The sequence below is a fragment of the Apodemus sylvaticus genome, chromosome 4, assembly GCF_947179515.1.
Source record: "Apodemus sylvaticus chromosome 4, mApoSyl1.1, whole genome shotgun sequence".
Classification (NCBI taxonomy): Eukaryota; Metazoa; Chordata; class Mammalia; order Rodentia; family Muridae; genus Apodemus; species Apodemus sylvaticus.
This window is the reverse complement of record NC_067475.1, coordinates 87674571-87699712: the sequence shown is the minus strand read 5'-3', so window position 1 is coordinate 87699712 and position 25142 is coordinate 87674571.

Genomic DNA, 25142 nt, shown 5'->3' with positions numbered 1-25142 from the left:
ATTTGTAATAGCCAGAACTTGGAAAGAACCCAGTTATCTCTCAACGGAAGAATGGATGCAAAAAATGTGGTATATATACACAATGGAGTACTATTCAGCCATTAGAAACAATGAATTCATGAAATTCTTAGACAAATGGATGGAGCTGGAGAAAATCATACTAAGTGAGGTAACCCAGTCTCAAAAGATCAGTCATGGTATGCACTCACTAATTAGTGGATATTAGCCTAGAAAATTGGAATAGCCAAAACATAATCCACACATCAAATGATGTACAAGAAGAACGGAGGAGTGGTCTGGTTCTGGAAAGACTCAGGGTAGCAGTATAGGGCAAAACCAGAACAGGGAAGTGGGAAGGGATGGATGGGAGAACACGGGGAGGGAAGAGGGACTTTTGGGAGGCCAGAAAAGGGGAAATCATTTGAAATGTAAATAAAAAATATATCGAATAAAAAAAGTGTCATGCTGTACTGACTGAGTTGTTCAAGTGTAACACAAGTTCAATGTTTTTATATTTAAATTGCAAATGGATCACAATCACAATGAGAAAGTGCTGAGGTTATAGCCACACTGACACATGGTCCAGTTGAGGATGGACATATTTTGAGTCCTGTTTCTTTACTGTTCCACTACATCTCTGTCACTGAAGAGTCATAGCTGCCAGTTGTTGACTATTGGTGCTATGCAGAAGTCAATACTGGAATTTGATTAACTCGTGCTATAAGTGAAGCAATAGCATCATACACACTTAGAGTGAATGGCTGGAGATTGTCTATCACATTAGAGAAGAGAAGTATCCTCTTGTGCTTCAAAATTTCATTGATTAGCAGTGGAAAAGGTCTAATACTTATCCAAAAGGGCGAGAGTGGTCGGCTTCTGATACTAGTCTGAAGATGCTAGACTGACTCTTAGCATAGTGCTCACCTGACACTCTCATCAGGTCTCCTTAATGATACTCTGTGAATGACTCACCAACCGTTAGCCCTGTGGCTCTACTGCTCATAGCCATCATCATATAGTGTCCCTTCCCCCACAGCATTTAGCTGGACTTCTCAGCCCATCCTATTCAAGCTGTGACATTCATGGCCGGCAGCCTCCACCCTTCCCCTGGTGTTATCTCCAGCCCTTGTTCCTTGGGAACAATACAGCCGCTTTCACCTTAACAACCAAGGCTGCCTCAGAGCAGTCTCACCTGGATACCAGCAGAAACCTGCGTGACTGGAAGCAGGTGACCCGCTGAGAAGAAGAACCAAGGAATTCGAGGCCATTTGGGGGGCAGGGTTGTTTTCTAAAGACTATATATATTGGCTAAATAATAGTAAAGTCAGTCTCTATCGGCAACTGTCGTCTTGACTCAATTCTCTTTCGTCCCCTTCCCGTTTATCCCCAGAATTCTCTTCCAGGTATCCGGTTCACATGTGGCCGCGGGCAGCTACAATATAGAATCTCCTGATAGCTTCTGTACTTGACAGTGGGCAGCCCACCTAAAGACAGAAGAGCCCAGTGGGATTTCCAATATCCTTAAAGCTGCCAGGTCTGTATCCTGAGTGCAAGCTAGCTCCCCATAGAGGAAAGGTAACTCAGCCCTGGCTCATGTCCAACTTCCCCTCTGGCAGGAACTGCCAATTGAGCTGTTTTGGTTTAAAACAGGATGCCAAAGCTAATTTTATCTTTTTTCCCCTTGTGCTACTTCTTTGTCCAGCTCAGCAATTCACAGTTTGTATTTCTGCATGAGACTGCATTTCAGACCTAGGAAATGATGGGCTTATCAAAGGATAAAGTGTTCACTGGAAATGTGGGGCAAGCATCCAAATCCATTTGTCCTTTCATGTTTTGCTTCCTCTGTAGAAAGAGAAATTGGGGAGGGCATATGGTCTTCAAAAACAAAAGCTACTTTCTCTATCGTCCTTGCTTCCAGGTGGGGCCAGGTGACTGCTTCCTGGCCAAGAAGGCATAAATGGAAATGATCCAGAAAAGCCCCTAAGAGCTTCCTACAGAAACAACTGGTGCACATTTTTTTTTTTTTGCCACTTCACCTCTCCTTTATCCATATGATGGTTGGATCCACATCTTTCACTAATGCTAGAAGGGCAACAAACAAGAGCTTTTCAAGGGGTTTGTTGGTCTGAGGTTCAGTTAGAGCTCTTCTACAAGCTTCATAGGACTAGTGGATGCTTCAGGTTTTTTTTGCTCCTAGAGTAGGAGTTGAACTTCTAAGTATAGTATCTGATTTTCCTGTTTTTCACAATTTTGGACTTTAATCTTCATTTTCATCTTGACTCAATTTAGAATCGAAAAGGAAATACACTTCTGGGTGTTTCTACAAGGGCTTTCAGAAAGTGTTCAGTCTGGCTTGCAAACTTTCAAAGCTGCCGGCTCTGTGTCCTGAATGAAGGTCTAGGAAAAGAAGAAGATTTACCCTGTACGTGTGCACCATCCTGACCATAAAACCCAGATTTTGGCCTTCTGGATGGAATGCAAAAGAAGAATGGAGGCAGGCAAGAGCATGCATTTTTCTGCATTGATGGCTCTCTGCCTCTGTCTGTGGATGCAGTGTGACCAGGTACCTTATCCTCTTGCTGCTGTACCTTTCCCACCATGATAGACAGAATGCTCAAGCCGTGACCCTAAATAACCCCTCCTCCATTAAGTTGCTTTGTCAGGTGTTTTGTCACAAGATTGAGGAAATTAACTGATACAGTTAATATGGATACAACTTAAGTTCATTTGTGTGTGTGTTCTACTTAGTCAAGGCATTAATATCTATTAATTTTTCAATACAATAAGGCTCAATGCGACAGTTTCATATGTGTATATAAACTAGATCCAATAAGATAGTTTCATAGATGTATATAACCTCCATTACTCATATTACATACAAGTATTTTATTGAGATATCTTGCTCTGTAGCCCAACTAGTCTTTAAAACATGATCATCCTGCCTCCGTCCTACAAGAACTGAAGAAGCCACACATCTGGAACATTTAAAATTGTAGTTTGAAAACCTCCAAAAGATTAGAAGTATTCCAGTTTTCTAGGTTAATATCCACTTATTAGTGAGTGCATACCATGATTCATCTTTTGAGTCTGGGTTACCTCACTTAGTATGATGTTCTCCAGCTCCATCCATTTGTCTAAGAATTTCATTAATTCATTGTTTCTAATGGCTGAATAGTACTCCATTGTGTATGTATACTACATTTTTTGGCATCCATTCTTCTGTTGAGGGATACCTGGGTTCTTTCCAGGTTCTGGCTATTATAAATAGGGCTGCTATGAACATAGTGGAACACGTATCCTTATTACCTGCTGGGGAATCCTCTGGGTATATGCCCAGGAGTGGTATAGCAGGATCTTCTAGAAGTGAGGTGCCCAGTTTTCTGAGGATCCCAAAACATAATCAACATATCAAATGAGGTACATGAAGAACGGAGGAGTGGCCCCTTGTTCTGGAAATACTCAGTGTAGCAGTATAGGGCAAAACCAGAACAGGGAAGTGGGAAGGGGTGGGTGGGAGAACAGGGGGAGGGAAAGGGGCTTATGGAACTTTCAGGGAGTGGGGGGCTAGAAAAGGGGAAAGCATTTGAAATGTAAATAAAAAAATATATCAAATAAAAAAAGATTAGAAGTAATTTCAAGAAATCAAGATTTCAAGTAATCCAAAAATATATGTATTTTCAAGGGCAAATTCTTTAAAATTTTAAATAATATATTATTAGTAGTGTGGGTAGGCATGTGCATGCATGATGTGTGTGTGTGTGTGTGTGTGTGTGTGTGTGTGTATACATGGGAGCATGAATGTTCCAAGCAGTCAGAGGTCAATTTTGTATATTCAGTTCTATTTTGTTTCCCTTTCATGGGTTTTAGGGATTAAACTCTCATCTCTGAGACTCTATCTCATTGGTCCAGGCTTTCTAAATATAATGCAAAACAAACACACTTGCGCAATGGTTTATCTTAACCGTATATAATGGGAAATCATCCTTATAAGAATACTTGAAATAAATTTTTAATTTTTTGATTAAACTCTTTTATTTGAGGAAATAATTTAATTTATAATTCTAAATTTCTCTGGTTTAGATAATATTCATCTTGGTTTTGAATAAAGTGCTTATGCTTTCGTCTTTCAGTTAAAAGTGAAGATGCCTTAGGATTTAAAATAATTTTTGCCACTATGTTCCAAAACAAGCCAAAAATTCCAGGACAGATATTATTTAACAGTGGTGTTCTAGGAATTGAATAGTATTACTTAGAACACATTTGTTTATTAACATGTTGTTAATAGTTGCTAGAGACTCACTATATAAAGCATTTTTCAACTGTGCTGAACATTGTTACAAACTATTGACACAGGTAACTTACTTTTCACATGATTGGAAAGCACTGGAGATTTGTATGGAATGGGTGGCAGACACAAGGGCAATCCAATCAGAGTCTCAAGAGAATTCCTATTTGCAGTCATCTCAAAACATTGTTAATGAGATACACTATTGAAACTTGTATACACCCTACTGCTTGTGTGGCTTTAGGGACACACTCAAATTCTAGTAACCAGGCTAATATAAGGATCACATTACTTTGCTGTGATTCTTGACAATTGTTAAGTCAGCTACCTGAGCCAGCCAGAAATGACTACATTGCATTTTCCATACAGGAGGGAAGGTAGAAGTTGACAAGTATTTCTTGGGCTCAAAGAAAGGCTTTGATTTTTCTGCAGCTTCTGTGTCATGGATTTTGTAAAGCAGAGCAGATCTGGCATGTATCTCAACAAACAAATATAACTGGACTCACATTTTCTGAATAATTTACACAGGAAACTTCAAGGTCTCTGCAGTTCCAAGTTAGTAAAATTTTATAATCTAGAAAATATAATGAAATATTTTCATGGTAAATTGTGTTCTAAATCATGCTCTGAAAGTTTATAAGTATCAATCTACTCATGAAGATGCACCATAAAAAATAAAGTTTTATTCTGAATCAAATTAAATTTGTTCTTAAGACAAAGCTAGATGGTAAATACACACACACAACAAAATAGAAACAAAACAAACTAACAACAACCACCACAACAACAAAAACCAAAAACATGGATATAAGAGGTCACAACTGGAACATTCTAAAACATTAGGAATAATCTAGAAAAAATTGAAAGCAAATTTTTACTGTGTAAATCTACTCAATCTTTTTGTTAAGTAACTCCCTAAATCTAATCAGTTTTCATGTCCATACTTACCTCATCAGGGGAGGTTTGACTGCCTTTTTTCTTTTCTTGCTCAATTTAGCAAATATCAAGTTTTACTTCAATGCCAAAAGTTGAAGAAGTATATAGATTACAGTCTTTTGCTTGCTATTTTTATATGTAACAATAAGTCTTCAATTAATCTAAGCAAAGTGAAGAAGGGAACTTCTTTTGTCTCCATAAACAAACAAACAAACAAACAAATAAATAAATAAAGTAAGTTACTATTTTATAATGTGTGCTTCATGAAATCTTCATAAGTGTCTGAATTTGGCATTACTTCTGATATATTTGTATATTTGATTCCACAGAAACATATTCTCATAACAGTTATTAGAAATATTAGTTTTGGGGCTATAGAAAATATTTTTAATTGTTCTGTAATTGGTTAGTGTTATAACTTGTGTTAAAAAATGTATAGAAAGAATAGAAAGAACTAAACAAGTTGGAAATTGTCCCTTTGAATGTTTGTCTGCCCTTGAAAACAAACTGAGTCCAGATTCTAGGTCTGCTTTTACTTCTAAACTGGAACACACCACACAACCATCAACATGGCAGACTTACTTTACCATTATTATTTTGTTGTAAGAGTTGAACAAGAATGACTAGATATCTCTCTTCTTGTATACTCCATTACTATAGTTATCCCCTAAAGACCTCTTCTGGATGACTCTTAGGAGGCTTTAAGCAATACAAAGATAAACTCTGCTCAGGAAATCTTAATTCAGGGAGAAGGGACCTGAATTGAGGCTGGCTTTGGTTTACATAATCCTGCTATACCACTCCTGGGCATATATCCAGAGGATTCCCCACCATGTAATAAGGATACATGCTCTACTATGTTCATAGCAGCCCTATTTATAATTGCCAGATGCTGGAAAGAACCCAGGTATCCCTCAACAGAAGAGTGGATGCAAAAAATGTGGTGTATCTACACAATGGAGTACTATTCAGCCATTAGAAACAATGAGTTCATGAAATTCTTAGGCAAATGGATGGAGCTAGAGAACATCATACTAAGTGAGGTAACCCAGACTCAAAAGGTGAATCAATGGTATGCACTCACTAATAAGTGGTTATTAACCTAGAAAACTGGAATACCCAAAACATAATCCACACATCAAATGAGATACAAGAAGAAAGGAGGAGTGGCCCCTGATTCTGGAAAGACTCAGTGAAACAGTATTCGGCAAAACCAGAACGGGGAAGTGGGAAGGGGTGGGAGGGAGGACAGGGGAAGAGAAGGGGGCTTATGGGACTTTCGGGGAGTGGGGGGGCTAGAAAAGGGGAAATCATTTGAAATGTAAATAAATTATATTGAATAAAAAAAATTAAAAAAAAAGAAGTCTCTAGTATGATAAGATATGTGCTCTAGGGTCACACACACACACACACACACACACACACACACGCACATGCACACACACACATACAGACACAAAGAGACATAGACACACACAGGTATACAGACACACACACATACAGGCACACATGCATACAGACTCATAAACACACATTGACAAACACACAGATATACAAACTCACACACAGACACATACACACATACAGATATGCAAACTCAGAAACAGATACACAGATATACACACACACAGATATACAGATTCATATACAGACACACCGACACAGACACAGATGCACATGTGTGTGCGTGTGCATACACACACATACACTCACATAGATTCAACAGATATGGACACATAGACACACACACATAGAGATATACAGACTCACACACACATCCAGACTTAGACACACACAGACACATAGCTACATACACACATACATACATACCTTACATACACCACCCATATAACACATTAACGACATACAGAGATACACACACACACACACACACACACACACACACACAAAGACACGCACACAAAGACACATGGCCACACACACACATGGTTACACACACACACACACACACACACACCACCACCACCACCACCACCACCCCTCCCACGCACCCCCACCACTACCATGTTAAGATATTGCTGAATAAGTAACATTTTCTGTTTCCTGACCTTAGAAGATGATACATGCAGCCATGGAAAGGTGTTGATCAACTCAGGAGAAAAGTGAGCACCTTGTTAGTTTTGACGCTCGCTCCAGGGGAGGAGAGCCACTGAGACATGGGTAGATTGTCCTGCTAGACTCAATACCTTTCTACTTCTCCCAGTCTCTCATTTTGCAGTGGCTTCTTTCTTTTCCAGACTCAAGTATTTGGCAGTCCTCAGTTCTACCAAAAAAAGAAATCCAATAAACTAACAGTAGATGGAAGGTCAATATACATTAGATGATGTTTGCTCCATTCTAGAATCACACAAAAGCTCTTCTGTAGTTATTTGTACATGGATAAATTATTTTAAAGACAAAAATATTCTAGATTGTATTTCATGTTAGAAACAGTGAATTTGGAGAAAAATAAGAAAAGATGTTTTAGATGAACCTTATCTTGTGTTATCTTTTTGTTAACTGTAGTATTGTAACTCAGACTGAATAACAATCTAAGGTGTGTGTGAGCTTAGTTTTCACACTTATGGTAAAGTTTCATACCAATATGTGATTGCAATGTTTTTTAAATCCTCAGGAAGATATTAAACAACTACTTTTGATAATCAATTATAGTTTTCTAAAAATAGAGAAACCTTTTGTTTTCCAAAACAAAAAATAATAAAACAAAATAAAATTACAAATTAGACTTCTCTAAAATGTAATTTACCATTAATTCAGCAGGCTAGATCTAGAGAAAGCAAAAACAGTGTGATTATACTTTGGAAAAATAAAAGTATTGCCTATCTATAATAGGGACTATATTTTATAGTTCCTATCAAATAAATCTCTATACAAATATCTTTAGAGAAACATTGAGTTTGTTATGGTTGATTGCTAGTTATTTAAATGGCCAATTTGTGTGATTAAATAGTTTGTTTGATATGTTGTGACATCATCCGCAGCACAAGGTTCTAAATACATTTTGTTGGGCCCACTGACAATAAAGTTAATTGAAAGTTTGGCGGGTATCCAGGTAAGCAATCACGGTTAGACAGACTAAGCAGAGGGATGTACATGAACTACAATAAAACACAATTTTGTTGTCCACATCAAAACCAATGTATCTTTATAAATGTAGGAGTGAATATATTTGCAAATGTAAAATTATTTGACTTGGATATCCATAATTTTTTGATTGTGATCTAGATAGCAAATATTCCTGATTTTATAGGGTATACTATTTTGGCTGAAAACTACTCAGTATTGTCCCTGCAAGTACAAAGCTGCTGTAGAGCTTAGGCAAAAAGAGTTGTGGCTGTTCTAAAATACAGCTCTATTTTTCCTTTATGTTAAAAAATTAAGTTATATCAAATAGCTAATATTTCTCAAACCCAACACAAAAATCTTAGCTGAGGCTGGGATTTGACACTTTAAAGGTCATCCACAAAACAAATTTCAAAATGTACTAAAGTATGTTTTGAACCTTAAATTACAGTCATGATCATAATTTGAAAAAGAAGGGATCATCTAAAATGAAATTGATACATCTATTAAATTTGCTTGTTTTCCTTGGTAAATTTGTTTCAATCTCTTTTAGGCATGTTGACATTTTTATTTATTATATTTTTATTTATTCAGTTTTTTTAAAACTGAAAATAGATTCCCCCCTCAAATCTTCTCAGACTCACCCCACTCAAACCCATGCCTATTCTTTCTCTCTGTCACGAGAAAACAAGACATCTATGATGATGATGATGATGATGATGATGAGATATAAGATAAAGTTAAAAAAATAAACCAGAATAGAACAAACCTAACAAGCAGGAAAAAAAAAGTCACAGAAAAACCACCAAAGCACACAATTCACACACAGAAATCCCATAAAAATGCCAAATTGAATAATCATGATATATAAGCAAAAGACCTGTAAAATACACACACACACACACCCACACAATTCCAGAAAAAAAAGCACTTTGAGAGAAAAACAAAACAACCTCTAAAAATGCATTTGAGTCCATCTTGTGTTGGCCATCTATAGTTGTGTGTGGAACAACCATGTGTAGTTTGTATATCAAATAATCTGTTGGAGAAAACTTATTTTTCTTTTGTGAACAGTTACCAATTGGAGAGAGCTTTTGGGTTAGGGATGGGGCCTTGCGTATAATTCTCCTCTCAGTGCTGGCTTAGACCTATGCAGCCCTCTGCATGCTGCTGCAGTCTCTGTGAGATCACATATGTGCACCAAGCCGGTTGGGTCTACTAGGCCTTATTTCCGTGGTGTCTTCCATTCACATGGGCTCTCATACAATCTGCCTCCTCTTCTGCAGAGTTCTCTGAGTCCTGACGGGAGGTATTTGATAGAGACAACCCATTTAGGAATGAGTGTTCTAAGGACTCATACTTTGCACATTTACAGTTGTAAATCTTCATATATTTGAATATATTTGCAAATGTAAAATTATTTGACTCTGAGATCCATAATTTTTTTTATTGTGATCTAGATAGCAAATATTCCTGATTTTATAGGATATACTATTTTGGCTGAAAACTACTCAGTATTATCCCTGAAAGTCCAAAGCTGCTGTAGAGATTAGGCAAAAGACATGTGGCTGTTTTAAAATACAGCTCTGTTTTTCCTTTATGTCAAAAAATTAAGTTATATCAAATAGCTTATATTTCTCAAACCCAGCACTTATGCACATCTTCCTATTTGTTTCCATCTACTGCAGAAGGAAGCTTCTCTGATAATGGCTGAGCAAGGCACTGATGCTAAAAGTCATTTTATTCTTGCTTTCCTTTAGCAGAAGCAGTGTTTTGTTTTCCCCTAGATCCATGGCATAACTAGTCTCAGATTCTTAAGCAGGTGAACAGGGTCAGGGGTAGGTTCAGATCTTAAGCTTAATCAGATAGTGCTTAGCTACCTTCACAACTTTTTTCTTGCCACCATTGCAACAGTGTATCACGCAGGTAGGTCACCTTTGTAAACTGAAGTGCTTGTAGATAGATGGGTGGTGTTGCCTTTCTCCTCTGGTAATGAGCAGAATATCTTACAGTGTATTGAAACCTAGTCAGTACTGGTGAAGGCCATAGAGGGACATTGCTTACTTGCTTGTTCCCATGGCTTGTTTATCCTGTTTTCTTATAGAACCAGGGCAGAAATGGCACCAGCCTCAATGGACAAGGCCATTCCCTATTGTTTGCTAATTAAGAAAATGCCTTATAGGCTCATGCACAGTTCAGTCTTATGGAAGAATTTTTAAAATAGAGGTTTCCTCCTCTTAGATGACTTTTGCTTGTGTCAAGCCGACAGAAAACTACCAAGCACAAGCTACTTTAAAGTCCTTGTTTTGTATTTCAGCTATATTGCATTTCTCAGGACCCACTATAGTAGAATGTCTTGGTTCTGGTGGAAGAAATTTTATGTAGATGTCTAGGCACTGGTATTTGGAATTACTATGATTGTAGGTGTTTATAGCTGGTCTATTCTCTGTTGGGTGCATTTTCTGTTCTTTGGTTTCTGTTGTATGCTCTGAATCTTAGGCCTTCGTCATGGTTGTGGGTTGCCTGGACGGGAGAGCATCTGAGTTTCTGCCTTGTATGGCTACTGGGTGTCCAGGGTAGAATGTGTTTCTATGTATGGAAACCTGACAGAGGAGGTATGTTAGAAGGAGAGGCCTGTGAGGGCCCACGGGACAGAGGAAAGATAGATGTGCCATGAAGTTTTATGCAGTCTTCAGGGAGTTGAATCAGAGGGAGGATAGTTCCCCTAGAAGTAGTTTGCCACAGAGCAGGGATTGAGACTGGGAAGTTGGAAATAACAGATAAGAAGAGAGCAAAGATTGTCTACTTGTGACAAAATATTTTTGTCATCTTCCCTCTAACCAAAAAGAAATGGTAAAATAAAACCAGTTTGTAATTCACTCCTAGATGAGCAACAGATTAATTTGACCCATGTACCACATGGTAGAAATGATACAGGTTTCGTTATTGATACGCTCTTTTGAAACTTCTTGTCATCTTTATTTTCATTGTTTTCAGTCATGTGATTGGATCTCATGTCATATGAGAGCAAATGCTCTACAGGGGTTCACTTGTTATATCTCAATCCCGACAATGTTTAAGTAGCTTTAGATAAAGTAACCAAAAGTGTAGAGTACAACATCACTATCAAGTTTTAAATCATTCACCCCATCACAATGGATTCTTCATGAAATTCTGTAGTGGTTCTTTGTTACTACTTTACAATTTCAATTTTTTTGTTTTCTTTTTTTATTTATTTTCTGTATTCTTTGTTTACATTCTAAAAGCTTTCCCCTTTCCCAGTTCCCCTCGATATGTCCCATAAGTCCTCTTCTCTATCAACTATACATCTTATCTCATTTTCTAGCTTATATACATTAGAAACCACCTCATGTAAAAATTAAAAATAATACCTCATCAGATTTTCTCTCCATATAAAAACATTATTTGACTTCTTTGTCATTTCTAAGAGCATTGACTTTGAATTAGATGAGGCCCTGACTGCTTGGGTCCTTTGGATATATGGAAATTTCAGTTTTAAAGAGAAATGAGGAGTTATACAAATCAATGAGATAGACAAACAGAGATCAGCTCTTGTACTGAAATTTAAGAAAAAATGGAGTTCGTAAAAAGATAACATAGATTATCATTAACATAATTGAAATTGACTTTTCTACAGTTTGTGACCATTTCTAAGAGACGATACGAACAGCTCTTAATTGTGGAATTATGTATTTACACATGGTCACATACAAGGATGAGACAAACTTAGTGATGAGAAATCAAAAGCGAGACTTTCAAGACTTTACTGCTCAGGATGGTTTATTGGTGATGTTGTGAAATTTAATATTGCAAGTAAAAGCTTCTGGATAGGAGAGAGAGAGCAGTTATTACTCAGGCTGTGCCTTTGTTCACCCACAGCAATGACTGTGGGAGGAGAATTCTCCTCCGAGCAGGATGAACAGGATTCAGATGGAATCTAACCTTGATAAGGTTGCACATTAAGAACTTCTTGTGATGTCTACAGATCTCCACATGCTGAGAAATCCATTTAAACTTTTTGTCCCTGCTTGAGGTTTTAAGTTGTAAAAAAATTTGATGTACATACTACTTCAGATTATTTTAATACAGCTATGGAAGTAAAAAATTGATCTTTCTTTGTTCTAAATAATTAAAACAGATAAAATACTTTTATGGATGGCTGGTATCAGGAAGCAATATTCTCTTTAATTAAGTGAGCCAATGAAACCATATCATTAAAGCAACTTTAGACATGGTTAATCTTACACCAGAGCATATGCTTATAGAACAAATTAATAAAAGCATACTAGCTCAGCTTGATATGCTATAGATTGAGCTGTGATCTCTACATTCTTCAAATTTGCATGGTGAAGCCTGACTGTAATAAGTAGTGTTTGGAGATGGATTCTTTGTGTTATAATTAGATTACATCATGAGGATGGGGCCTCAAAAAAGGAGATACCAGAGCCTATGTACACACAGAACTCATAAACACATCTCCAGTACTTAGCTTCAATGTGCTGGGTCAGTTCAAATGATTATTTTTCTACTATTGCTACAAAGTCATGCAATTACTTGGATATTGGGACATATGAACCAGAATTAGTAATTAAGTTGGAATTACTATTTAGGTTTTATAACTTTAAGACTTTTCTAGTTGAGAACCATAGGTGTGAACCCAGTTTTAAATTGAAACCGAAAACACAGAATCCAAGAAAGAAGGCAATGCCATGGCTTTCGAGCAATAAAGAAAGAAAAGAAAAGGGCTGGAAGAGGCCACATTGCATTATTTCATAGTAAGTAACATTTGCAATCTATTGTGGTAGAGAAAACTTAAAAGATCTTTGCTGTGTCAAAATAATAGTTCAAAAGAATTAAGTGGACAATGTAATTTTTGCAAAGATACAGTGATTTTGCTCATTCTTTGCTCATTTTTTCAACATTCAAAATCATTGAGATCAGCTAGTAGGAATCTCACTAAATGTTTTGCAAAATATTTTTTAAAATATTAATGAGTTTGAGCACAGTGGCTCATGTTTGTCATCTTAGCACCTGGGAAGGAGAGGCAGAACGTTTCCTGTGAGTGTGAAGCCTGCCTGGTCTTTGTAGTAAGCTCCAGGCCAACCAGAACTTTCTAGTGAGATCCAACCAGAACTTTCTAGTGAGATCTTGCCTCAAAAAAAATTTTTTTTTTACTGAGTTCAACTCTGGTTTGCTTTAAAATGGCCCATGCACTTGCATACAATGTGTCTTTTATGCAGAGAGGTGAATCTGTTGGAAAACTATGTAGAAAAGCTTAAAGTATTTTTATAAACTTTTCAATATTTGTTTAATTCATGAAAAACTTGTATTTAGAACACAAATGTGGCACCAGATACCCATTTATTTCAAGATTCAGGTATACATACATGAGAATATATTTATTTATTTTATGTGGTGTGGGTGTTGTGCTGGTGTTTATGTTTATGCACCACATGTGTGCGTTGCCTGAAGAGGCCAGAAGAGAGTCCTCTAGATCTAGAGTTACAGACAATAGTTACTGCATGGTTTCTTGGAACTAAACCTAAGTCTTCTGCAAGGAGAAATGTTCTTGACAGCTGAATCATCTTTTCATATTTTTCATACACTTTCAATTGGTTATATGATTTGAGGTATGAGACATTAAATGCCCAGGACACATTTTTATTTCTAAAAACATCCATGTTACTGATTTGTGACCTAAAATATTAAGTTTGGGCATACATATTTTAATATCATATGCATGGATCAAACATGAACTTTGAAGGCTAAGGAGATGCTCTGTTGGAAAATACTTGTTGTACAAGCATTAGAACCTGATTTAGATCCTCGGCACTCACACAAGAAGCTGGCTTGGAAGGGCGTGCTGTAACCCTAGTAATGCAAAGTGCATACAGGAGGATTCTAGGGCTTCCTGACCAGCCAGTTTAGACAAGTGCAGACCTCGAGGTTCAGTGAGTTGCCATGTGCTAAAAGAATGATGTGGCAGGTAATTGAAGAAGACACCTGCCATTGACCTATGTCCTCTACAAATGCTATGTGCACTTAAATCTACACATATCTGTACTCACACAGCACACATTCCTGCATACAGTTAAGAGCTGTTAAAAAAAGTTACTGCGTGTGGAATGGTTGACGAAATAGACAATAAATATCACAGTCTTACATTGTTCTTAACTGTAATTGGTTAAATCGTAGAAGCATTTTATAGAGGGTCTCCATTTTATTAATCTAATCCATGTTTTTCCTAAAGGAAAGGAATGTTTGACTAATGTTTTTGATTAATAATCAAAGGCAAAAAGAGCTTAATTAATTAATTAATTAATTTTACCAACATACACTGCATACATATAAAAGATTTAAACATCAAAGGAATAAAAATAATTTTTGAAGCTTACTGAACAAGTATGAAATTCCAGTTAAGAAACTTTCTGTAGTATAATTTGATAATAACCATGCAACATACATTCTAAGTGTGAATCAGTATGTGGAGTGGCTGCACTCAGAGGGATAATATTATGGAATTTTACAAGTACTACAGGAAATCCTTGAAGGAAACCTTTTCCTAATAGTAGAAAATAATAAAAAAATAGTATTTTAGGGATTGATTGCTCTGCAATTCATGCATTTCTCCTTCGAATTCTATGTTAATAATACTGAGCTAACTGATTATTTCACTTGAAAAGACTTGACTATGTACATACACTATAATATATGTAATTATTTATATAATTTGAAGTGTTTTAATTTTGGTAAAACAAAGTATTCTAAATGATATGACCCAATTTTCTTCATTCAGAGGCTAATTCTAAGGAGGAGATTACTTCATTGTACTACATTTAGATATTTGGAGAAGTCAAAACTATTAAGGCCATCAGAAGAAGTATAGAAAAAACATTAAAATAATTTGTTACCTTTACATACATTTGGAATGTGTTGGAAATCTGTATCAAGTTTTTAACTATGCAAATTAAATTAAAAACAGAGAATGATGTTTCAGTTAAAATTTAGCACTCAAATTGAGAGGTGCTGTTATTATAAAATGAATATCACACTTTTTGGATATTTTGTTGAATTATAGGATGACAAATGTCTCACTAGTAATTTTTATTGAAGTGATAACAATCTAGAAGTAATAATTTAGATAAAATGTTAAAATTAACCTCTCCCACTTTCCTTACATAATGTGGCTTTCTTGCAGTGTAACATTACAGAGTAGTTCCTATAGATTTTTATATAGCAGAACTGTTTTACAGTTACCCACCATGCACAAATATATTATGGAACAAAAAAAAAAAAACCCTAGGATTTCTGGGATTCAGAACAGAGTCCTGTTTGGTTTCAGTTTCAGGAAAGGTTGAAAACTATTCAAAGGCAAGATCTGTGTTTCCATTTCTGTTTTCAGTTTCTAGCAATCAATATTTTTTAGGAAATTCAAAAATTTTAAATGAATGGGGTGTATATTTACATATGGACATTCAGAGATATGAGAAGTATGCATAAATATAAGGCTGTATATCTTCAACTCTTTTCTTTTAATTGATATAAATATCCAGAGAAAATATCTTGGCTGTGTTGTCTCTCTATCCCAGTTCGCTCAAGCCCTAGTTGTTTACCACACTATTGAGAGAAGTCATGTCTCTTGCCCTTATAGGTTTAGGGAATGTGTGCTGAGGATGTGACAAGCAGCAGTGGATAAATGGTATGGAGGGGTGACTGCCAGTCACACAAACTGACTGCAAACTGCACAGGGCATCAGGGTGCTGCACATGGGAACAATGTAAACAACCAAGGGCACTGGACGAAGTTGCTACCAGTGAGGACATAATCGTACCGTCTCGATACTTATTAAGGTTTCCAGGGAACTGAATCCCAGTGCTCAGTCAGGAGCAGAAGTGAGCCTGGTCTCCTGAAAAGGGCATATATACATGACCAGAACACAAAAGGAGTTTCCAATCAGGGTATTTAATGGCACCAGGTATCATAACCACACATAATATTAAATGTTAATTTAGGATAATGTGCAGCAATCACTTCCCATGACAAAAATTCTGGTTGTGGATTGAAAATCCCATGGTTATGTCTAGGACTCATAAACTTCAATGACTTCCTCTTGCTTAAGGGATGGAGTCTTCACCTGTCTACACTGATCTGAGGCAAGCAGCAGTGCAAACACAGGGTTTGCAATGCTAATGCTCTTATAGTCAATAGACAAGAAATACAGCAAATTGAATATTCTCCTCTGACACCTTTGCCTTCTTTTGTTCATTCTTTCCCTTCCTAGCTCAAACTATTTCTCTTCTGTTAGACACTGAGCAGAAAAACAAAGAGATATTCTCTATAACAATAACACTGCTAATAAGACTCACTTGTACTTCATAGCACATTGTGATTTAGAAGATCACCTGGAGACCAGATAGAGGTGGTGCATGCCTTTAATCCCAGCACTTGGGAGGCAGAGGCAGGCGGATTTCTGAGTTTAAGGCCAGCCTGGTTTACAGAGTGAGTTCCAGGACAGTCAGGGCTACACAGAGAAACCCTGTCTCAAAAAGAAGATCACCTGGATGTTCAACTCTTAGACTTTGAAACAGAGCTGTGGGTGAGAAAGGAGATGAGAGGCAGGTGCGATGAATACATTTCTGGGGGGAGGGAGGTGTATTTGAGGAGACAAGACTCACATTTCTTCACAGTGGATCACATTCCAAACCTCCCATTAGGAAATCATGACAGGTTTAAGCCATGAGGAAACAAATATAATATGATCTGCAGGGGATGTGTCAACAGATTCCTTTAGAAAGGTGTGCAGTGGGAGCTGTCAAGAAGTGAAAATCATGAGCTGTGGCTTCAGAGAGAAGTAGAAAGTTTCACAGTGAGGAAATAGCTCAGCCATGGGAGAATAATGCTTAGTACATCCAGGCCCTGGGCTCATCCGCCATGTATACAAGAGGAAGGAATGGAGGAAAGAAAGGAGGGAGGGAGGAAGGAAAGGAGGGACAGAGAATGGGAAGACAGGGATGGATAAAAGTTTCTTTGTGGGGGTCACTAAAACATACAGTGTACTTTAATTTGTGAATGGTCAACTCTGAAAGGTGACTTGAGTTTAGTGTCTATCATAATTATAAGGATTCTTTAAAAGATACAATTGTTTCCATATTAGTATGAAAATAACAATAGAAATTCTTAGAATATTTTGCTATAAGGTTAATCAGTAGGATATGATGCTCCATCTTTTAAAGTGCTATTTATGTAGAATTTATATTTTTGCATGTTAGTAAACACCTAGAAATAGAAGATTGATTAAGTTTTTATTTGCATTTTAACCACAGAAAGGAATTAAGCCTTGGTAATCTAGAACAAACTTGACACTTGAAAAATTCTCACCTGTGGGCAAATCAATTCTCCAGGGAGCCACACCTGGTTGCCTCAACTATGAGATAATACTGTGATGTAGTAGCTTAGTATGCTTTACAGAAAGTATGAGGGAGGGGCTAGGAACCCTTTTCAATTTAAGAAGAGTTCAAATTAAGAAGAGTTCACTTGTTTTTAAGAATGTATGTGGTCTGGGAAGAAAAAGTCTGTTTTACAAACGTAAAGAAAAGGAGCATTGAGCCAAACAATGGAAAGAAGGAACCAGAAAAGAGCACCTGAAGTAAATAGACATGGCCCCCAGTCTAGTCAGGGGGGCACCCACCCATCTTCAAAATTTTTTAATCCAGCATTGCTCCTGTCTAAAGGAAATGCAGGGACAAGAATAGAGCAGTGACTGAAAGGCCATGCAGTGATTGGCCCAACTCGGGATCCATCTCATGAGCACACACCAACGCCTGCCACTATTGCTGAGGCTATGCTGTACTTGCAGACAGGAGCCTAGCATGGCTGTCTTCTGAGAGGCTCTACCAGCGACTGACCGACAAATGTAGATACTTACAGCCAACATTGGATTGAGGTCATGGACCGCGATGGAAGAGTTAGAGGAAGGACTGAAAGAGCTTAGAGGGATTGTAACCCCGTAGGAAGAACAACAGTCTCAGCTAACCCAGACCCCCCAGAACTTCCAGAGACTAAGCCAACAAACAAACAAACAAAAAGCAAGTAGCATACATGTGCTGATCTGAGGCCCCTGGTCCATGGGTAGCAGAGGGCTGCCTTGTGTGGCCTCAGTGGGAGAGGATCTGCTTAACCATGTGTAAACTTGATGCCCTATGGAAGAGGGATGCTGGTGAGGGTGGGTGGGCAGGTAGGGAAGCACCCTCTCAGAGGCAGGGGGGATGAGGTAAAGAACTAAGGGAGGGGGAACAGGAAGAGGGGGCAACTTTTGGAGTGTAACAATAATTTAATAAAATAAAAAATTGAAAAGGAGAAATGGAATAAGTTTGGAGAGAAAACCAAGATAGCCTTTGAAACATTCAGTTAGTTCATGTTAAATATGAGAATACTGTTATGAATACTGAATGTATCCACTTATTTTGTTCTATGGTGCAAGTAGCATTATTTTCCAGACAAAGAACTACAGTTAAGGTGAGAGTGAGAAGAAGACACACACAACAGTCTCGAGGGTTGTGTGATTATGTGTTGAGGGTGAGTTTTCTGCATGAGTGAGAGAAGATTAATTTCCTGATTTAAGCACAGCTAAAAGTAACTTGCACTTCAGATACCATACTAGATTCTATTATTAGAAATTTCTCTTTGAAATGGATGTAGCAACTGTTATTATTAACAAATATGTATAAAATTTATTCATCTTATTTATATTTTTAGTTAAATTTTAAAAAGTCATATAAAATAGTTCTATTTTCCCATCTCCAACTCCTTCCAGATCTTACTCACCTCCCTACTCACCTAACCTCATGCTCTTTCTCTTTCTTTTTTTTTTCTTTTTTTTTTAATTTTTTTTATTCGATATAATTTATTTGCATTTCAAATGATTTCCTCTTTTCTAGTCCCCCACTCCCCGAAAGTCCCGTAAGGCCCCTTCTCTTCCCCTGTCCTCCCACCCACCCCTTCCCACTTCCAAAGTCAAAGGGAAGAAGAAATCCATTAAAGCACATTGTATTGGCCTACTACTACCGAGCATGTGGTTAGCTCTGGAGGATGGTTGGTATACCCAGTGACACTCACAAATGAAGATACTCATAGTTTATATTTCATTAATTAAAGTCTCTCCACTCAAGTCATTAACTGTGAAGTTCAGAAACTTCAAAATAATGCTACTGCAGAACAGCAAGCTGCATGTTTATTAGCAAATTAACTTATTAACATGGTTGAGAGTACTTCAATTTCCAGACTGAAGCCAATAACCACAGATCAGTTTGAAAATTCTAATTCAGTTATTTACTTATTTTTGTTTCAACTTTACTTACTTTGAGATTATAATACATGGAATTTTCTTGTTTTTCTTATGCTTCAAACTCAAAGCATAACTTGCTTTTCTTAAGAGCAGACATACATAGTTTTCTTGATGTGGATACACTTGGTGCATCTTGCTGATGATGAGATTGGTCCAAAATGTTCATAGTATGGTTACCTTGGCCAGCTGTCAACCACATAATTGTATTAAAAGAAATTAGTTGTTCAATAATTTAAGAGGCCATTACAAGACTTTTGCTGCAAGCAGGTAACAGGGAGAGCTAGAGGAAGACACTATTTGAGAAGTGAGAGGAAATGAGTGGGCAGCTGGGAAGGCAGGAAGGCCCTAGATTGCCTTCCTGCTAGTCAAATGGGGACCACGTTTTCATGAAACCTTGTCCTGGAAAGATATTTCCTGCAATTCCACCTGACCTCAAGAGTTCATTTCAACAATGGTACAGAGGCACTGAGATAATGACATGAGAGAAGTTGAGCCAGTATTTCTGGGTTCTCAACTTATTTACAATCTCTGGAAATTTCCTCTACGTCCCACCATGTCTTCAAAGCAGGGCTTGAGGACTGTTTGATTTATAGTTCAGTTTCTGACTTTTCAGAGCCTTTAGACAAAGAGTGAACTATTCGTTGGGTTGAGAAGGTTTCGTCAACCTCTACAATGACAGAACTAAGTCCGTGCGTTTCCTGCATTATTCCATCTGTGCACTTCCATGGAGAGCTTTGAAAGGCCGCCCGAAATAATATTAGTTTATGACCTGTCAGATGGGAACTTATTGGAAAACTCATAAGAAGATTTTCAAAACACTTTGCACTCTACACGTGAGAACCAGTTGGTGTCTCTGAGGACTGGAAAATAAATCAACCGGATGCAGGAAATGTGAATGGAATTAAGTTCACTTGGTATTCTTTGATCTTCTTAGAATGATTTATCATTGCTTTGTGTTTTAATGGAGGGATTTGGAAAGAACATGGGCAGGGAATGAGATATTTTAAAAATCTCATTTAGGACTAACATATCTGAATCAATCATATGTGATAAAATACAACTTTATATAGATGTTATTTCTTCTTACAGATTGGCTGCTACGGTCTCCTCAGACATATTCCCCAAAAACCCCACATGGGTGAGGAGACATTTTAGATACCCTCTAACCAACTCGTTTGTTGGTTGTCAATAAAGGAAAAGAAAAATGTAAGCATCTTAATTTTTTTCATTTCAGTGTCAGATTGTATGTTCTTTCCTTGAGTAAATACTTTTCATAGTTCCTTATTTTCTCAGAATTATATCTTTTCAGGCATTTAAAACAGAAGTCTGAACCTGACAACCTTTAAACTTAGTGGGAGACAGTTTACTGACAAGATTATATTGTTTGAATTTTCACACTAATTAAATAAATTAATTGACTTTAAAATCATAATATAAAGAGAAAGCATTGTTCTCAAAACACACCTCACTCTATCTACCAAGTGCAGGAAACTCACATTAAGAAAGCAGGAAGCACCTGGGCTTTCCTCCCTCCCAATGTCCTCTTAAAAGAGATGTTTCTGTTTCTATTTGCATGGTAGCCACCTAGACATGCTTTCCAGAATTCCCTTACTTCTCACATTTTCTTTGTCCTACTCAGCTACTCTCACTGTTTGTCTCTTCTTTCTTGTCTCCCTTATGCATTTCCTTCTCTGGGGACACCTGTCCTAATCTCAGTAGTGTGTGGAGTCTGTGCTCTGCTTATAGAATTATGCATATTCTTTATCAGTTCACTCCCCACAAGACCCACAGGTAACTAGGCGAATTTTCTTAAATCATGGAAAAATCAAGTTGTTTTGCTCTCCTCTTGCAGCTACAGCCTTTGAATATAAATCCCTGAAGCTTCTTCCTCCCTAGTGTGTGTGAGCTGTCAGGTATTTATTGAGTTGTCACTTCATACTAAATTCCCTTGTTTCATTAAGTGAAGAAACACTTCCAAGTTGTGAATCTAAAACTAAGCCTCAGCGAAAGAGAGGATGAAAATCTGAACCCTTAGAAATACAGAAAACTAATCACAGCAGCAAAGTTCGTTAAAACCCAACCAAAATCAGGAGCTGCTGGGAGGACACACTGGAAAGGCAGAACTGTGGCTCTCTACTGGAGTGTGGGGATTGGGACAGAGACATGAGAGTGAAAAGACTGGCAAGCAGAAGTTTTACCTTGTACTTGGTTGTATTTTCTATATGCATGAAAAATAGTGGATACCTAAAGATAGAGTAAACAAAGCACAGATTGCCTGGCAAGGCACCACCTGGTCTTTCTTTGCATTGCTACTTGTGCCCAGTGCTATCCACTGTGTGCTGTTCAATGGTGGCAGTGGGGTTGCTACAGATGTAGTGATGGCCCAATAAGAAAGACACTGCCTCACTATTTGTAGCTGCTGTCCCATATGAAGCAGCTTTAGATTACAGTGGGATGTGAAGGTGAAGAAGACATGGTCGACTTTTATGGCTGTGACTTCTGGAGTGAAAAGAATGAAGCAAAAAAATTTTAGCACCTCCCTCCTCTATGCAGATGATTCTGAAGTTCTAGACTGTTTTTCCAGGCTGTTCGACATTAAAACTGTTGATCCACTTACCCAGCCAGCCTTAGCAAGGCACTGACACTTGTTTCTCCAATGTCAAACCACGTCAAGGCACCAAATGTGGCCTGCCATATAGGTTTTTAATCACATCCTTGTAACAGAACCCACTCATTTCTTTATATTTTATCTATTCCATTTTTGTAAAGACAGAATTGAACAGTTGTAGCTGAACCAGAGTAAACCACAAAGGAAAAAGTTCTCACATCTTTTTCTTGAGTGAAAGTTTATCTCCATAGTGTGACATCACTGGACAATTGGTATTATTAATCTGTTGGACTTAGACCTTTCTTAGACTCCCACTATTCCTAATTTGCTTATATACTACATACATGAAAAAGGAAATAAAACAACAAAGAAGATAGGGAGGGAGAAAGGACAGGGGTGGGGGCACTCAGTAAAAGTGGATCATCTATGAAAGGGATCTGAGTGGGATCCTTGAAGGATTTATCGAGGAAGGCCCTTGGCAATTCTAGGGAGCAGAGAGAGGTAGGGATAGCTCCAACTGAACTGCAATTTCAGGTCTCAGTTCTCACTGCTATGGCTAGTGCATGCTGTGATAAATCTAAAGCAGCATCATTGAGGTTGCTGTGACAGGCAAGATATTGTCACTGGGCTCAGTCTTCTAATTCCTTCCAGTGTTGGCTGTGTTCTTGTCATAACATGTGATCTTCACACTTCACATCTTCTTGGTGAGGGCCATCCTCATATGTTATTTATATGTCATTTTTTATAGTGTTTCTCCCGTCAAGAACACATTTGACTAGCCAAGCATTCTTGAGGCAGCATTTTTCTTCTTCCTGCACATTAGGTACAAGGCTGTGCTGGTTAACCTTCATTGTTGACTTGATTGGGTTTTAACTCAGCATAGAAACATACCTATAGGCGTGTCTATGGCAGTGTTTTCAGAGAGGCCTAACTGAAGGAGGACCACCCTAAATGTAGGCAGCACCATTGAGTGTTGATATATATATGAAGAAAAAGAGAAATTGAACGAAGGACCAGAATTTACCTGTCTCTGTTTCCAGTGTGCAGCAGACCAAGGTGACCATGAACCTTACAGGCCTGTTGCTTTGTCTCTCTCCCTTGGTGGGCTGGATCTTCAAATTGGGAACCAAAGTGTCCTTGCTACTTTATGTTACTGTCTTATTTCGGGTTTTATTTTGTGTGAAGAGACACCATGTCCATGTAAGTTTTATAAAGGAAAACATTTAATTAGGGCTGGCTTACTGTTCAGAGACTTAGTCCATTATGGCAGGAAGCATGGTGGTATGTGGGCAGAGATTGCCCTGGAGAGCTACCTGAGAGGTCTACATCTGGATCCACAGGCAGCAGGAAGAGAAACAACACTGGGCCTGGCTTGGGTTTTTAAAACCCCAATGCCCACTCCAGTGACACTCTTCCGCCAACCAGGCCATACCTACCAAGTAGTGCTACTCCCTATGAGTCTATGGGGGGCATTCATTTGAAATATCACAGTCATTTTTCCCCTCTCATAAAAAATAAAAATAGCTGATCGATGAAATGAAAAATATTCTGTGTTTGAGAGAAAATCTCTTTACTGTTGTTGCTTAGAGTTATGGGATAGGCAGGAGACTAAGGAGCAACCATAGGCCAGTTTTGATTTGTCTTCAAATGCCAAGGGAATCAGACTTTAGTCAAGCTCATGCATTTTGGTTCATTGTAGAGATTGCTCTATAATATGACCATATTGTATGCTGATGGCAGGAGAGGCATGGGTGGCTGATGAAAGGTACCTGTGCTATCTTATCTGCTCAGTTTGCTTTTTTTGGGGGGGGGCTCATGTTTTGTATCTAGGCCCAGGTTTAAAACTCCTATTTGATGAATTGTGTGTGCTCTCCATACTTTATTGGTTTGGCAGAGCTAAGCACTTAGGAGGGAGTTCTGCTGTTCACTCTTTTGACATATTAAGGTCACATTTTTCATTTTCACCAGGATCTAGAGTTAGGCCTAGGGTTATCCTTTCAAAATGATGGAAAATTCTCTGCTGTAGATGGCTTTCTCTTGCTAGTGAATGCTGGAATATCTACATAATGATGATATCTTCAGGGATTTCCTATAATCTCACTGGGTGTCTTCCCACTGTAGATAGCTGAAATACTATCTTCTGTCAGGTACTTTGGCTAAGTAGCAAAGCAGCTTCCATTATATTCTAGTGGGGGCTACAGAGCTATTTTCTCCTCTGAAAGTACTTGAAAGCAGTAGACCTTATAATTAATATCCCTTCAGCCTGTTTTTGTCATAACATTTCAATTTTAATTTTTGGTTGAGTATAATAGTCTAGGTTGGCAGTTGTAATCATTCAATAGAGGATATTTGGGCTTTAAAAGTTTCCATCCAGCTGTGACTCAGATCGGCCTATTTTTGTTATATAGCAATAGGCCTACCTGTCTATGATGGCTTCCCATACAGTGACCTAGACCTGCCTGAATCCAATAGCAATAAAGAAAATTCCCTCTTAGACATGGCCACAGGTCAATCTGATAGGAGCATCTTTACTTGATGATCATTCCATATTTTAAGTTAACAATAAGGATTAATTATCACATGAGTCTCTTGGTGTGAATTCTTAGCACACCAAATTAGATTCTTAAGTGAAATGTTGAGCTGCTTATCTCACAGTTGTTTCAAGAGAAGGGAGACTAGTTTGGCAGGCAGGTGCTAGGGTGGAGTGTCCTAAAATATCCATGTGGAGTGGTTGTTTTCTATGGATCAAGATGGCGGGATGTCATGGAGTGATATAACAGTGATGAGGGGACTGGCGTTAGAGAGGAATGACATCAGAGGAGCTATGTGGAATTGAATAAAAAACTCTGTGGAGTGGTCTAAGA